Here is an 18,598-nt window from a genome sequence, read left to right as displayed (position 1 = left end):
TTGAATCTTGAGATTTCCTTGGTTATCGCTTACAATAAGGGTTTCTAGGACTATTTGGACTAGTTGCTATTTACGAACAAAGAGTAGGACAACCGGATTAACTAATTCAGGATATAAATTAATAGAATTCGATGATCAACATTTCAATTGAATAATGCGTTGATGCTAGAAGGAGTGAGCTTCATATCCATAATTGTTTACAACCCAACCAATATAGCTTTTATATTTGCTTAATTGCTTAGTTCTTAAGATCACGTACAAAAACCCCAATTGTTACTACTTGGTAGCACCATAGAAAATAAACTATCGTTCTGGCTCTCTTGGGATTCGACCCCTGCTTACCTCTTTACTAATGGATTGTTTAGTTGGGTATCTTTGATAGGCACAACGACCATTAGTCGCCCATCAGTATGCAATGAAATTCTTTGACTCGGTTGGAGGTTTTTGGTGTTGATAGGTGGAGTAGTTGTAACATATTCTTCGGTTGTTAGTAATTTGCTGAGGTATTAGTTATGTTGGTGCTAGTAATTTTCTGTACCAATTATGTAGCTTTAGTGTATATTTCAGTGACAATTGTAGAATATTATGAAGTATATTGATTATTGTGAAGGTCATTCCAACGTACGAACAAATCGAAGCTATTAGTAATTACTATCATAATAATTTAAGTACGTTTTATTTGTCTTTTTCACTATTTTTTTAACAGATACGTGGTCTTTTCTGTAACATTTCTAGTTTATAATAAAACAAAAGATAGAATGATTCGAGTAAGAACAATTGAAACAGAACAAGAATCGTATGTTTAACATGATCCTAACCTAAGACGGGCGCTTATTCTTGTGTAATGTGCATTAATTTGAATCGACTCAATTGTGAATTTAGTGGCTTGATTTGAATGTTCATGATAGACTTGTTAATCCCAAATCAATACATGCTCTTACTTGAAAAATAATATCAATACACAATGGGGGTAGGGTGTTGAATAAGTCAACTATTATAAAATATTATTAAAACGAGTGATTTTTACTCTTTCTCGATTATTATTATTTAAAATTGTACTAATTTATTATTAATTAAGTAGGTATAGATACTATAAAATTGGGGTTCTACTTTTATAATTATCCATATCTTTTACAAAAACATAATTATTAATATAATAACATAATGATAAGAATATTGTGAAAAAACAATTCCATGTATTAATGTTCAAACATGTAATATACTTAAAATAAAATTAAGATCTTCAAATAATTTCTACTTGTAACTCTAGGAAATGCAAAGTAGAGTTGATTGTGAGTGAAAATTAGTTTGGAAGAAACAAATCCTTTTGATGATTGCCATGGGAAGCAAACAATCAAAGAGAAATTTCCTTTTTTGAAATATGAACATGAATCTAGTATTTGACAGTGTAAGTATCATCTGTGAAAATACATACTATGCGTCCAAAAATGTTAAGTAAATAATTTCAGCTTCAACAATATGATTTTTAAAGAGAATAACTATGAAAATTGTATCATTACGTGTCCAATAAAATTTTGACAAATAGGCAGAGATGAGTCAGTGAAATTTTATAAGCGGAGAAGGAAGAGAATAATAGAACCGATAGACAAATAGAGAGCTTAAAATACTTGTTACAATTAGGGGTGTCAATCGGACGGGTTGGATCGGATTATGGTTGGACAAATCGGAATCGGATCAATTCGGGTTCGGGTCAAGATATTGTAATTATTTAAATCGAACTATATCGGATCGGGTTGGGTCAGGTATAAAAATTCAGACAAGAACGAGTTTATCGGATAATTTTCGGCCGGACTAATTTGGGTTTCAGACAAATTAAAAGATGTTCATTGGACGATTCGGATCGGTTTTGGGTCGTGTCAATTCGGATCATTTTTTGATCGGGTCAATTCGGTGGGGTTTGGTTTTTTAACTTAATAATACAAAGTTAGGTTTCTCGATTAAATTGAACAAAAAAAATAAGAGTTAATGATTTAGTTCTAGTTGGACACTATTCGGTTTAATTATGGACAAGTTCGGGTTATTTTAGATCGGGTTATTTCGGGTTTTCGGATTGCATCAAACATGGTTATATCGGATTTTCGGATTACATCGGGCCGGGTTATATCGGATTTTTGGGTTGATTACATGTTAATATTTTCGGACTATTCCGGGTTTAATCGGTTTCGGACGGGTCTTATTCGGATAAGTATTATTAGATTTTAAAATTACTTTTTTTCAGGTTTCGGAGGGTTCGGATTCGGACGAGCTTTTCGGAACTTTTGGATCGGGTCGGGTTTTGACAACCCTAGTTACAGTATAGATTTTATTCTCAACTAACAAGAGTCAAGAAAAAAAGAGTTTGTAGAAAATAAAATTTTACTTACTGAGTATAAAGCCCACGATTGAATCAAACAACCGCAATTTGACTTAGTCAAATAATCATGTGATCGACAAAGATTGCCACTTTATTAGCCTCAGTATCACTCTTACGAAGACTTAGTAAACCCTTATAAGATACTACGAAGACTCAGTAACTCTTTAACCATATTTTATGATATCCGGTCAGCTTCAACATCAATGATAAGTATGTTCGTAGGAATAATGGAACTATTCATATCCCCTTAAATACAGTATTGGCTTTTGGCGCACTTATAACTGGAACCAATATCAATTGGCTTATATCATTGTGTGTTAGAGTATTTTGATTAATGGATAAGTTTTGGCTGCAAATACCTAACTATAATTATTAGATGAAAGCAAAGACCACGTACTTGCATCTCACTTCTACGCTCTCCTCGACCGGTTCAGCCGCACGTTGTACTAGCCCACTGTCACCACCTTTTTATAAATCATGACTGCCGTATTGGCGTCCAACGATCCGGACGATGACATCTAGCTAGGAATACTTCCAAGTCAAAATTCTCAAATCGATTTTGTGGGTGTTTATATAGAATAACAGACTATTTAATACATAAACATAAACCGTAATTCTCCGAAATCCTAATCATATAAAATATTAGTTGAATTGTTGAAAGAGAAGATAGGCAGACTAGTATCCAAAGCCCAACATCTTCCTCGTTCTTAGCTTCAACACTAGGCCAACGAACATATGCATTATGCATGCTTAGCTTATGACAATAAGGGACTTTGAAACATAAACGAAGTCGATTACCTATGTAGATTTGTATTATGATTAAAGTTGTTTCTTCATCAATGAACTTGGACAATGCTCGTCGAATTCGTTCATAAGTGCAAACATACATGTCAAGTAACATGCATATTTCAACACAGTAACGTGTATGTTTCTATCCAATGATGTGAACAATTTAAACATGCACATATATATCACTACTATACACTTTTGTTTTTACATGTACCAAAAGGCAGATTCACATGCATAATTAATTTTTTGTATGTTTTGTACTCAATGATGTACACAATTTAAACACATAATTGTTTTCAGATGCACGAAAATGTGGATTTGACATGTACAAACAACAACGTGCATATTTTATACACAACGACATGCACATGCATACCTCTTACGAGCACTTTTGCTTTTGTATGTACAATAACTCTACTACATTATACGCATAATCTATTTTCAGGTTTTAATCCGAACGACTTGTTTTAGTAAATCCGACACCTAAAGCATTTTATTTCTGACGTCCACTCTCATCGGAATCATATTGTTATGTAATTTGAAATATCCCAAATTTCAAAACGGTCTTATATTTAAAATATCTAGTTTTATACTCTTTATTCAAAAGAATCTAATTATATTTTTTCTTATCTAAATTTAATTTTATTAAATTCACTTTCTCTTTTTCTTTGAACGTGATGGCCTTTTGATCGTAAGCTTGGACACGAGTATGTTTGAGATTTTTCAACATGTCATGTGCTAGAGTTGAAAGGTTCAAACTTTTTCTAGATGGCCCATGCAAACGAATCTTCCATAAACCTAGTAGCAAAGCATAAGAAATGAACGATTTTCAAAGGCAAAGTAAAGACTTTTTCAGTGAAAACTACCTGAAGGACCATAACTCGTTAACTTGTAAGAGTTTACTAAAATAATAAAAATTAATATATATAATATATATATTATATAAACTTAAATTAAAAAATATATAATAAATATTTAAAGAAATTAATTTAATATTTCTATGAAATTTGTAAAACCTCCCTAGGCTAATTTTGTTAATAAAAATGAATGTTTATTGAGGGTTGATCGGGTGCGGACTTTTTTTCGGTGCGGACTGTTATAGTGCACCAGTATATTACTGGATAGTGCACCAGTGCACTACTACAAAGTGCACCAGTGTACTACCGTAGAGTGCACCTGGTAGTGCACTACCAAGGAGTGCACCAGAGCACAATTGGGGGTGTACCTTAGTACACTGAGGAGTGCACCAAAGTACATTCCCAGTAGTGCACCAGTGCACTACTGGGTGTACTTTGGTGCACTTCTCAGTGTATTATGCCAATGGTGACTCATACATAGGTATCGTTACTCGAAATCATAGAGGGAAAATAATTAACATAATCCATAAAAGAATAAATATATCTTCGGCAATACAAGGTGAAGCATTAGCAGCTCTTGAAGCTTTAAAAATCGCAAAATCTCTGAATAACAAAAAGATTATCCTAGAAGGTGATAACTTAACCGTAATCAATGCAATTCGAAACATTTGGCAGGTACCCTGGAGCATTCAAACCGTTATAGAGGAAGTCAATTTTACAATCCAACAGTTCAAGGAAGTCAAAATATACCATTGCCACAGAGAGAACAACAAAGCAGTTGATGTTTTAACTTCAAAAGAGATGGAAACAATAGATTTAGATTATTTCCTGTATCTTTGTAACATTTGTAACATACCTGATTCAGATATCAGGACTTTGCGAGAAAGGTTGCGTTTGTCGCAGTCTTTGCTCCTTAGTTGTTTATTGAGGGTTGATCGGGTGCGGACTTTTTTTCGGTGCGGACTGTTATAGTGCACCAGTATATTACTGGATAGTGCACCGGTGCACTACTACAAAGTGCACCAGTGTACTACCGTAGAGTGCACCTGGTAGTGCACTACCAAGGAGTGCACCAGAGCACAATTGGGGGTGTACCTTAGTACACTGAGGAGTGCACCAAAGTACACCCAGTAGTGCACCAGTGCACTACTGGGGAGTGCACCTTAGTACACCAGGAAGTGCACCAGTAGTGCACCAGTAGTGCACTGAAAGAGTGCACCAGTAGTACACTTGATAATGTACTTGAAGTACACGAAAAATATGCTGAAAAGTGCACAGTCCGCACAGTTCGCACCGAAAATCAGTCCGCACCAGAAACGTCTTCAATGTTTATTTACCAAATAAGTAAGTATAGTAATTCATTTAGTTTTGTTTAGTGTTTTAGTTAATTTTTTTGAATTCACAAGGCTTGTTGAGATAAGAGGTAGGCTTTTAGATCCAAATATGAGCCTCCTTCAAAAAATACAAAAAATAGGTTGAAATTAATAAAATTGAACAATTTAATAGACTCGTACGAGTCTAATACGAGTCTACGAGTTTTAACGAGTCTGGCCGAATCTGATAACTAATGATTTTTCTACCCGGGTTGAATCGATGCATTATACATATACTCTGAGTCTATCCTGCGATTTTGATAAATATGGGATGAACCCATTACAAGAAGATATTATAAATTCCCAAAATATTCTATGCCCACAAATGAATAATAACACTGCATTGCAGCAAAATAAAACTGCTTAAAAACATTTGTTCAAAAAGAAATTGCTTACAAACATTGAATTTTTATTTCAAGGAAGCCATCTGATCATAATATCTCACAAATTCAGCTCAATGTTCATAAATCTGCACACTAAAAACAGGCAATGATGACGATACATATATACTGAATATGATTGATGAGGTAGCAAAAGATTGTCCAGTTCTAGATTACGCAAGGATTAAAAAAACCAGTAGTTACAAATCTTATCTTAGTGCCAGAAGCTTGTCATTGGAAGACAGCAGCAGTGAGAGCTTTTGTGAGTATAACTGCACTCTGAGTCTCTGAGGTTCAAATCCACATATGTATGTATAACAGAAACGGATGAAGAAGCAACCTTTCTTCCGGAAGAATCTAAGACTGATTAGGAAGATTCTGAAACGTTACATCATTAGGTATGCATCCACCCATAACCATTCTCTGATACACAGCATACGCTTGCTTCGGATTCCCAGAAACCCCATAAGCACGAATCAAAGCATTGTACGTAAACACATTAGGCTTAAGACCCTTTAACTCTATCTCTTCAAACAATTACTCGCTTCTTCAATCATCCCAACGTTCGCCAAATGAAATATCATAGTGTTATATGTATACAAATCAGGAGTAAACCCTCTCGTCTTCAACTCCTCAAAAGAAAAAGCGCTTCATCCACTCTCTGAAACCTCCCAAACCCATCAATCATAAGATTATAACAAAACGAATTATAATCAAGGCCTTTAGATTCAATCTCCTGAAAGTAACGCCAAGCATCATCAACCTTCCCAGCCATACACAAACAATGAACTAAAATCGAGTACGATTTCATATCCGGCCTTATTCCCTCCCTAATCATCTCCTTAAACAAATCAGCGGCGCTTTCGACGTCGCCTGATTTACCAAATCCATTAATAAGGATGTTATATATAGCAGCGTTGTGTTCGCATCCATAATCACACATCTCATCGAAGAACATCTTCGCTTCCTCCAATCTTCCGGATTTAGCAAGCCCATCTATCAGAGGCCCGTACGTAAACTATCAGAGGCCGGAATACATATCCACAGCTTCGTCCAAACGGCCGGAATTCACAAGCCCATGGAGAAGCAATTCCTTTTGCTTTCATCCTCTCAAACATATCAAGAGCTTTACTCGATGCTCCACACTTTCCATAATAGTCTATGAACAGAGTGTAGCTGTAAGCTGTAGGTTGAATCCCAACAGAAGGTAAACTGTCGAACAGAGCTAATGCATCGGTTAATCTATTCACTCTGAGAAGCCCACCTATAATGGAGTTGTAAGTACAAAGATCGGGCATAATATCTCGCTTCTGCATTGTTTCTAGCTGCTCAAATGCTTCATCAACTTTCCCAGATTTGCATAAAGCATCAATCAGTTTTGTACAAGTAACAACATCAGCATTATATCCGTCAGCTTCCATTTTAGTACAAAGCTCCCTCACATTTTCCAAGTCCCCATGGTCACTGAATTTAGCCATCAAGGTAATATATGTTACTCTATCAGGCTTTTGGCTTGTGGACTTCATCTTTATAAACAAGGATTTAGCATCAGCGAGGTTTCCAGAACTACATAATGCATCTATTAGAACTGTGTATGTAACCACGTTAGGCTCACAACCCTCAGCATCCATTCTTTTTAAGATCTCATAAACCTTATCGATCTTCCCAGCCCTACCAAGAACTCTGATACAAATGGTGAATGTATAAATATTTGGCTTCAACCCCAGACTTTCCATCTCTTCTAACAAATCCATTACAGTTTCGGTATCCCTTGTCTTCCCTAATGCAACCATAAGTGCTGAATAGGTCTTGAGACTGGGCTTATGCCCTTCAGAGATCATCCTTCTATATACATCCAAAGCCTCCTCATTCTCCTCATTGAATAAGCAAATGTATTAAGTCATTGTAGGAATAAGCGTTCAACACAAGGCCATTACTCCTCATTCTTTCGAGTCCCAATACAGCCTGACGTATACCGCCCTTCACATCAAATGCTTTGAAAATAGTTAACTAAGTGGTTAAATTCCTGTAGATGATTTTTTTTTGCATCAGATCAAACACAAATGCCATGTCGGTGGTCTTTCTTTCTGCCCTCAAGACTTCAAGCATATAATTGCAAGTTTCTGTGGTGTGAAATACATCAGACATCTTTCCAACTGACTGGAAATATTCAAAAGCATCATTTGGGTCTGAAATTGACTTCAGTATCTTCATAACATCCTGTGATGAGATAACCTTCATTCGCTTCCTACCACTTTCCAACAGGACCTGATTTTGACATTTCAATACACATAAATATTTCACCTATATGCATAAAAAAGTACTGCAGCAAACAAACACAGCATCACAGACCAATGAAATTCCCTGCTAAGCCCGAGTATAGGAAGAGAAAAAGATCCAAGTTTAAGTCATTGGGATGATTGCTAGTGTTTCAAAATAATAAACTTATCTGAACTTAACGCGTAAGAAAATGGTACAAAGTTCATATGTTTCACATTATTTGCAGAACAAGTATTTTCCTATTAAATTGATATAGAGTGACATATTCTGGCATAGAAAACACACTTGTCAATTCTGCTCTATGGAAAGGTTCAAACTCCAAATCTGTACACTAATTATTTATTTCGAGTTATAAGTGACAAGAGAAGCCATACTTCAATAACCAATGCATGTAGAAGAGTGTATGCAAGCTATGTACTAAATTGCTTGAAGAGAAACCATGAGCAAAACAACTATTCAGAAATTTCAAACATAGCAAATTAGCAATACGTGATATACAGCCCAAACAGAAAATAAAATTATCAAAGTTCAGAAGGTAATCAATTGGTCAATCATACACCATATCGAACAAGAATGTACAACCAAACGGAAGAGCAATAGAACTTCACCTTCGATGATAGACCTTCTTCTTTTTCATTATTTTCCTTTCTCCTCCCACATAAACTGTACACACGTACAGGTCGTATTGTCATCCTTGATCTTTTACAATTCCATGAGAAGAAGTGATTACTACGTGGTCTTAGCTTACCTGTAAAGCATAGAAGAGAGTTCAGATTTTAAATTCCAGAACTGTTCTTCCTCGCAATTACATAAGCAAAGAAGACAAATTATCATAATATACCGCCACATCAGAGAAACATTTCGAAATGTAATCCTTGGAATGTAAAACAAAAAATATTTCAGCTGATAAACAGTAACTACTTTAACAAGTGGAAACAACAGTCTCAAGGAAATTGGAAGTCGAAACAGCTCTAAAGCACTAGAAAATAAAAGGTAAGACCTCGGCGGAGTGGTGTATTGCATGTTGGAGAATCGGAAAACACGGGCGGGAGATTAGGGGAGCAGTGGCTGCGGGCGGCGTCGAGCAATGACTGCGCGGTAGTCTCGGAGAAGAAGGAGGGATTCAGATAAGGAGTCTTGATTTGCAACCAAGCCATCCAAAAGAAAAATGGAGGAGATAGCCGAAGTGGCTAATGGCTATGCTGCGATTCGAATGGGAGGTTTAGGAGGAGTTGGAGAAGGGAAAATATCAGAGGGGGTTCTCAAATCTCTTCAAAACATTCAACCAATCGGCTTTCTTTTTTAAATATTTCCAGCTAGTCTTAATACACTTATTTTTGAAAATCAGGGAATATAGATTTAAGATTCTATCATTTTAAGGTTCTTTACTATTTCAATATCATCCTTTCCAAGCCATTAACTTTTTCCAGGCATGTAAATCTTCAAATCCCTTATATTAGCATGAAACTGTATACAACTGTTTCCACTTTGCCTTTACTTATACTTTACTAGGGGTTACCCGCGTGCGAAGCACGCGGGCTTGTGTTGTTTACTTTATTAGTCGGATGTTAAGATACAATTTAGTTATTTTCTTTGGTGTAGAATACATGTCACTATAAGATATTAATAACGCTAATTTAGTAAGTTTTTAGTGTACACTTGGACATATACTTGGATACATAGCTCCCTAACTCGTGATGGTAGAACCTATATAGGGCTATAAGCTCTCTCGGTTGAGCACAATTTCTAGGACAGTACATCTATAACAAAGGATCGTATTGAGAATATGAAAACATCATCTTGAGGCTCTTATTTTCTTCAACCTTTATGTCTCTCTGTGGATAACTCTGTACTCCATAAATGGAGAAAAGATTTTGGACAGGAGTAGGGACCCGCAAAACAAAAACGAAGTTACCTCATGTTTGGTCTATCACATAGGTCTTATACACAAGATTTGTTGCATATAAAAAAACGTTAAATTTTTTTACCAAAGTTTTGAGAGGGTAGCTTGTATCAAGCTCACGACACAATCAGTTTTAAAAAAGAGACGCTTCTCTAATCTTCATAGGTAGGTGACAAAGTAAATGACCTGAAACACTTTAAGATTGTGAATAAATGAGTATACTATCTTCATAGAAAACTCTTTCAATTTTTTGGCTTTTCTTCTTCCCTGCATTAGAGTACTTTAGGATTTTTTCCTTCAGATTCTTATGTCATTTAAGGTCTTAAAAGTGGCGTGAACGAACTATTTGGTTCCAAGGATTGATAAATTAATTGCTTTTTAAATAGTTCCGAGGGTTGATATGTTGACCACTTTTTAAGTAAGGTTTTTATGGTGTAAGGTAGCACATAGCATTTTGTAACTTGTTGTTTCCCAGCATTAACCTAATTTCAATAACTAGGAATTCGTAGTTACTCAACTATCTGTAAATGTAGAGAGAAATATAAGCATTATGTAGTTTATAATGTAAGTTGTGTTTGTGTAATAAATAGTTTAGATTATAACCTTAAAGCATGTATCTTAATTGATTCTTATTTGCTGGAACAATTGACTGAAGTACTCCCTCAATCCTTATTTTATTTTTCCTGTTGACCGCATACACGGGTTTTAAGGGAAAAGTGAAGAGTAATAATTGTAGAGGAAAGAGATAGAGAGAAAGAGTAATAATTGAATATTGAATGAAGATTACTATATTATTATTTTATTCTCTCCGTCCCCTTTTTATCTTTCCACTTTCCTTTTCCGGTGTGCAATTTTTATATTATTATTTGACTCTCTCCGTCCCTTTTTTATCTTTCCGCTTTCCTACCTTTGTGTTATCCCTCCGTCCCTTTTTTTATCTTCCCACTTTACTTTTCCAGTGTCCCATTTTTATCTTCCCGCTTTTCATTAATAGAAACCACTTTTCAACAATTTTTTTTCAAATTTCAATACACTTTCACTCTATCGAGTACAAATTCCCCTCTCCTAATACTCCCTCCGTCCAATAATGTAATATGATAATGAGACACCGGAAAAAGAAAGCGGGAAGAAAAAAAGGGACGGTGGAAATAAAATAGCTACCCACTTTCTGTAACAGTAGTTTTATATTATTATTTTATTCCCCACTTTTCATTTAGATAAAAATGGGACGAAGAGTAATATAATAATATGATGATGAGACACCGGAAAAAGAAAGCGGGAATATAAAAAACGGACGAAGAAAATAAAATAGTAATATAAGGCTACTGTAACCAAGCGCCCTAGCGCTTTTATAGTAGGAGGGATATCAATCTTATCTTAAGCATTAGTAACTTTATTTTCTATAATATCTATTATACAGAGTATATATCTACTAAATATTATTTGATCTATTTTAATTCCCATTTAATCTATACTTCTAATTCTATATTTAAAATCAATCACTCTTCTATTACTTTCCATCTTCTGAGTATTATATTCAACATGTACTTATTGTACATATTACATGATGTCTAGAACTGCAAATTGTACATATGTTAGAAGATTATATACTTCTATTTCTCTTCTGCTAGTATTTGAAGTAATCAACTGTTTATGCCCGAACCTTTTTACATGACTTGTTAACAACCTTTTTTTTTCATCAATAGAGCAATTCACCATTTCTGTTATAGAACTACAAGTTTATCTATGTATAGTTGGAAGACTAACACTCAAATAATGTTAGGAAATTACTTCTATTATAGGTATATCTCTTTACTTAAGCCTTATCTTTATTTACTCACCGCGTTAATCCTCATGAGTATGTTTAACATAGGGACTGGCTATATGTACTTTTTTTGTCTATATGCACTCTTTTCTACACGCCTAAGTGAGGAGTGCAAAGTGTGCACGCCTAAGATAGGCGTACTAGGGCATTACGGGCACCAAAAACCTGAACGCCAAGCACGCCCTGTCTGGGCGTGCAAAGTCGACACATGCCGAAGTTGCACGCCTAATGTAGGCGTGAAGAAGCGCCTATATTGGGCGTGCAACTTCGGCTAGCACGCCTTCCCTGTGCGCGCAAAGATGCCATAATTGTTGCTAACAAGCACGCCTATCTTAGGCGTGCAAATTCTGACCGTTGATAATGAGCACGCCTGAAATAGGCGTGCCCATCTGTAACGGGCAAAACGGGCACGCCCCGCCTGGGCGTGCCCAACGGTTATAATTTCTGAAAAACTCAATTTTTTGCCTATATATATGTTGGTTTCGAAATCATTGTAGAAACAAGCTTTGCTTTAAAAATGGATCAGAATGAATATAGTGAGTTTAGTAATGAGGAAGATAGCGACTATTTGGATAGTTCAAATTCCAATGAATTCGATTACGATGATGGATGGCTAGACGATTGTGTCGAAGATGAAGATCCCGAATATTTGGTTTAATTAGTTATTATTGTTAGTGAGTAATTTAATGAGATTAGTAGTATTTACTATGAAATTTAGCTCATATGTTGCAATAGTTAGATAATAGTAAAAAATCCAATTTAAGTTGATCTAACATTGAAATTTAAATATTAGAGCGAAGACTTCAAAGAACATTTTATTACTGATAAAGAGTGGGATACAAAAGAAGAGTTGTAAATGTAGCGAAGAAATTGATGATAGTATTGATAAAAAAAATCGACAACCAAATACCGCATTGTTATGGTATGCGATAGATTCGGTCCACCAAGGAATGGTAGACCAAAGGAGAATGTAGTGAACCCAGATTTGCCAGTTCCTAGAATCCGCAAATCGACATCGAAGAAGTGTTATTGTGACTTTGACCTAATTGGGATTAGGAAAGCAAAACATAGTTCAAAATGGATATTAGGTGTTATTGAAGGTCGGCACAACCATAAGTTAAGGGATCCCTTTATTGGGAACTCATTCATGGGACGAATGACCCCCGAGGAGAAGTTAGCAGCTAGGAGGTGGGGGGATGGTTTGAGGACTCCAATGCAGATATTATGCGAGTTGAGGAAAACTTTTCCTGGAAAACGTGACATCTAGGAAGCAAATTGCCAACTTCTTACAGAAGCTTGATTATGAGGATCGTGGAGAACTAATAGTTACACAATGGTCCCTTAAATTCTTGGTCGACAATGCTTATATTGTATATCCATTACGGAATAAGACTACGCATGATTTCAAAATACTTTTCTTTGCTAACAAGGAGTCCTTGCGGTTGTTGAAGAAGTTCCCGTACGTGGTAGTCATGGACGCCACATACAAGACAAACAAGTAAGATAATTATTCTTTTAATATTTAGATTTTATTTGTTTGTGTCATCTCTTATGATGGCTAATCTTTGTATCCATAGGTATGACATGTCGTTGGTGCAGATGGTTGGGTTCACTTCCATTCACTTGACTTTCAACATTGGGTTTGCATTCACTCGAGCTGAAACGACTTTTCATTACACGTGGATATTGAAAAGACTACGAGCCTTGTATGAGGAGTTAGGAGTAAAGCCAACAGCAATTATGACCGACGGCAAGCAAGCCCTCATCAATGCAATAGGCACCGTATTTGGAGGTGAAGTTCAATATCTACTATGTTGGGTGCATATTAGACATAACATTAAGGCACACGCTACATCCGTATTGAAGAATAGTGACACGGTAGAAGCCTTTACAAATCAATGTTGGTCACTTTTTTTGTCAACAACCGAGGAAAAGTACGAAGAGAGGCTTGCATTGATAAGGAACTCATGGAAGAGAGGCCTTGTTGGATATGAGGAGAGTGTATGGCTAATTCCGCACAAGAAGAATATAGTGAGAGCGTGGACGGATAATCATATACACTTCTTCACGAGGACTTCAAACAGGTAGTTTTTATTTCATTGATCATAGCTTTTCATGTATCAATTTGAATCAACATCATTATTTGTTTGTTTTCAAAGGGTGGAAGGACTGCATAAGGTATTGAAAAAAATTGTTGGATCTAGTAGAGGGGGTTTCAACAGAATTCTTGTCCGGATCCACCATGCTGTCATAATATGACTTGACTCGATTTCGGCGAGCTTCAACACGTCACTTACAAAGCCCCCAACTAATTTTGATGATCCAAAGATGCCATCATGGATAAAGAAGATTTTTTCAAAGCTCTTCTACAAGGTTTCTGATAAATGCTTCGACCACTTATTGATCTCCTACCAGCGGGTAATCAATTTTGATTTTGAAGATGAATGCACGGATCACTGGGTTAGAGACTGCATTGGCTTGCCTTGTGTCCATGAAATTGCAAAAGCCATTATCAGTAAGACACCTCTGATTCTTGACGATGTCCATGATTTTCGGAAGGAGTTGTCATGGGATGTCGTTTCATCAAATGAGCAAGGTTATGATAATATTCGGATGTCGCTTCAAGAGATCAACTTGAGAGAAATGTGGTCAAAGTTTGAGAGTGGGATGTTGAGGAAAAAGCACGGCAGTACAACTTAGTGAGTTGTACAATGACTTGGAGAATCCAGCAGAAAGTAGTATGCAAGAGCCCACCCTCGACACGTCTCCTATGTATCCTAGGTTGTCAAACCAATAACGGCTCAATGACAGCAGGGTCTATCCGAGGAGTCAAGTCATAAATGGCTCGTGCAATGTGTGACTTGTAACTAATTAGTAAACCTTCTTTATGGGGGCCCCCGGGCATCCACTCAGGTGGAGCATCAACTGGTGGAACAGAAGATGAAGCCGGTGGAACCAAAGATGAAGTCGGTGGAACAGAATCCCCGACCGGTGGCAAAGAATCGATGATCGGTGGCACTGAATCGCTGACCGGTGGCACAGAGGTAGAAGGCATTGACATAGCAACGGAAGTCGGTTACTCTGAAGCATTAGGCCCGACGGGTGCCAGACGCAATCGGTGGCACGATAGACTCCACCGGTGGCATTGAAGCAGTAGGCCCGACAGGTGGCACGCTAGACTCAACCGGTGGCACGATAGACTCCACTAGCGGCACGGAGGACTCTACCGGTGGCACAGTGGACTCGGTCTGGGGCATAGTGGACCGGAGCGGTGGCAGAGAGGCAGAATCAGAAGGTGAACGATGTGGTGAATGGTCCGTCTCAACAACCGGATCAATACTCATGTAGAACAAATCATCATCATAGAATGCATCCTCGACAACCGGATCATCCCTATCTAGATCAACAAACGCCTCGTCCTCCAATTGCTCGGCGACATCATGTACACGCTGACATATGGAGTCTGTCACACCCACCCGTCGTGTCCTTACTTCCACTATAGGTGTCGGTGCCGTCATCCCAGTATCACCCAAACTCGCAAGCAAACTCTAATGACATTATTGAAAAAAACGTCTTTTTCAATACAACTGTTTTTATTTTTATTCGATCAACTCCGTATATCAATTACGATTTCTAATCCAATCAAACCAAAATTCTTAATATACAGAAACCATTTAACTCCAATTCAATATTTGATATCGAATTTCCATAAATCGTTTTTTATTTACGAATCTTAGTTCGACGTTTGATATTCTAATTATAATTTCAATTTCAACTTATATTTTCAATTTCAATTTATAATTTCAATTCATTCTCAACTTATGTTTTCAATTTCAATTTCAATTTCAATTTCAAATTATTATTCCAATTTCGATTTCAATTTCAACTTATTTCAAATTCATTTTGATTTTCAATTTTAACTTATATTTTCAATTTCAATTTCAAATTACAATTCCAACTTCAATTTCAAATTACAATTCCAATTTCAATTTCAACTTATAATTTCAATTTCAATTTCAATTTTCAACATCAAAATTAATGTAAAGAAACAAATTAAAACTTATAATTTACCTTGTAGGACACCGTTATTGGAGTAATTTCATTGTCGGGCTCGGTTAAATGTCGTGTAGCTCGGGTAACGGGCCGTCGTCCACCACCTCCGGCAACACCGCAAACGACGGTTTGCTCGTCGTCTGCTACCAAGTTAGTTGCGGTGTCGTCCACCAGTGATTCGCCGGATGGTTGACCGGCCGGCCGAGCTCCATATCCGGCGAGATGACTCTGCGAATCCGGTGGTGCTCCGGCGTCTACAGCCTGGGAATCGGCGGTGGGCCCGGCGGGAGCAGGATCAGGAATGGAAACACAATCCCCTTCTCCGGCCATTGAGGGGCGGTGTGACTTCGTTGGAACGGAATCGGGCCGGCGTAATTACCGGAGGGAGAAGATGTTGAGGGGAGAACGAAGAGAGAAGGAAGGGGAGAACGAAGAGAGAAGGAAGGGGAGAACGAAGAGAGAAGGAAGGGGAGAAGACAAAACAAAGAGCGGAACACCGATTGAGAGGCGAGGACGAAGGTGAGGGCTGACCGGAGGGAGAAGACAAAGGGACGACCGCGCACAGGAGTTTTTGAAGACGAAGTAGCGCACTTAACCTAAGCGTGCTTGTCCGCTTAGGTTAAGCGTGCTTATGGGCTGGCCCAATCCATATGCACGCCCAGAAGAAGCGTGCAAATGGGCTTGGCTAATGACATGAACGTCCAGAATAGGCATGCAGTGCGCGCCCAACAGAAGTGTGCCTTTTCTTCCTTCTTCCTCGCCATTGAACGCTCCACATAGGCATGCAATTCTTTGGTATCAATTGTGCACGCCTATATTGAGCGTGCAAGATGTACGCGGAAACTAGGCGCGTTGTTGAGGCCTTTTTCTTCCGACTGTACCCCTAGCACGCTCAAATTGAGCGTGCTACACATGCACGTCCAACCTATGCATGCCAATTGGAGTGCATTTAGACAAAAAAAAAGATTACATATAGCTGTTTCCTTAACATATGCTGCAACTATCAGCTCTCTTCAAATTATATGTCTAAGAATCATCTCAACTATATACAAATCTGCTATAATCTTCATGCTATTAGATATTATTTAACATATATTAATGTTGTTATCTCTGCTATTATCTTCATGATGTATATTAGTTCCTCCTTTACGTTTGAGTATTTTATCCTCATCTTACATGATCACTGCTTTACAATTCCGATTTTAATACTCCGAAATCATGTTCATTTAGTGTTCTTAATGAAATTCTTAGTTTTATTATGTACTACTCCACAATTTTTTTTACAATATTTGTTTGTTGTTTGGTCCTTTGTCCTGATCAGTGGCAGATTCGCCGGTGGTCGCTGTTTTCAGGACTCACCGGCGGCGACCTGCCTTTGCTGCTTGTTGGTGTTGGGGGATGACTGTCAGAAGTCGGTTGCTCCACCCAATGCATGTTGAGCATTGTTCTGGCAGCTGTTAATAGAATCCACGTGGGTAGTATATTTGCTTTCATGTGTAATCTAATTATGATATATTTTTTTATCTGTCGGTGTTGGTTGAATCTTCTCGGCTATGGGGTCCAATGCATGCATTACTTGTTTTATTATTATGTTATTAATTGCCACCTGTTGCAGCTGCAGAAGAAACAACACATTTATCTAATCCTTGGGCACGTGTTTAGTCAGAAGAAAAGTCTCAGCAGTCACAAAAATCCAATAGTAAATCATCCAATTTATTGGACCATCTCGAAACTTTACAGTCATTTACTTTGTTTAATATCTATATCTATATATATCTCCCTGGAGCATTACTTTATAACTTACTAGTGTCTGAAATCTTTGACACCTAGTTACTATGAATCCTATGAATCTCTGTCTCATAATCCTTACCCATCATTACTCAATAATCTGTATATATTTATTGTTGATACCTTATGGTATCCTTCTCCATGTGTCTTTCAACACTTTCTTATGAGTCACAATAAAACCAAATTTTTATGAATATTGCATATTTGAATTGTCGAGGTACGCGATGTTCGGATTTTTGGACAGAAATATCATTCCTAAAGAAGGCCAATTCTATTGACATTTTATGTTTAGCTGAAACCAAATCCAACAACACTCCAAACAACAATTTCTTACATAAACTTGGAATCAAACACATTTTCATAAGTCATGCGGATCAATCCAAAGGGGGATTATGGATCCTCATGTCCAATTCCCTTAATATCAATTTCTTTACTATTCTATATAATAAAAATAATATAATTATTGCTAAATTTAAGAATACTAACATTGAATTCCTATGTTTTTTATTTATGCTCCTTCAAATAATAATGATAAACAAGCATATTGGGATAAGCTTTATCATAAAATACATAAAATGAATCTTCATTTCTTTATTATGGGTGATTTTGATGAAATTTCATATCACTCGGATAAATGGGATGGAATTTCACCAAATCCACAAAGATTTTATAGAATACAAAACCTGACAAATCAATTTGGACTTTCTACCGTTAATCAAAAAGGATACCCTTTTACGTGGCGAAAATCAGTAAACCTCTCAAACACAATCTTAGAAAAGTTGGATAGATGTATGATTCAACCTATCTTTAACAATTGGTTTCAAACCATTGAAATTACTCATCTTCCCTTTACTACATCAGGTCACTGTTGTATTATTCTATAATTAGAAAGTCAACATAAACAGAAAAAATATCCATTTAGATTTGAGAATGCTTGGATTGACCATCCTTCCTACATTAATATTGTTCAAAAAAG

At 36.8% G+C, this 18,598-nt stretch overlaps 1 pseudogene; it reads right to left on the bottom strand.

Moving 5' to 3' along the window:
• Positions 1 to 6,130: 6,130 nt before the first annotated feature.
• Positions 6,131 to 8,745, bottom strand: LOC141249597 (uncharacterized; annotated as a pseudogene).
• Between the last annotated feature and the right edge of the window lie 9,853 nt (positions 8,746 to 18,598).

This window comes from Phyllobates terribilis, unplaced genomic scaffold, assembly GCF_046119375.1.
Source record: "Phyllobates terribilis strain yellow unplaced genomic scaffold, ASM4611937v1 Scaffold_4804__1_contigs__length_56999, whole genome shotgun sequence".
Taxonomy (NCBI): Eukaryota; Metazoa; Chordata; class Amphibia; order Anura; family Dendrobatidae; genus Phyllobates; species Phyllobates terribilis.
This window is presented reverse-complemented; position numbering and strand designations above follow the sequence as displayed.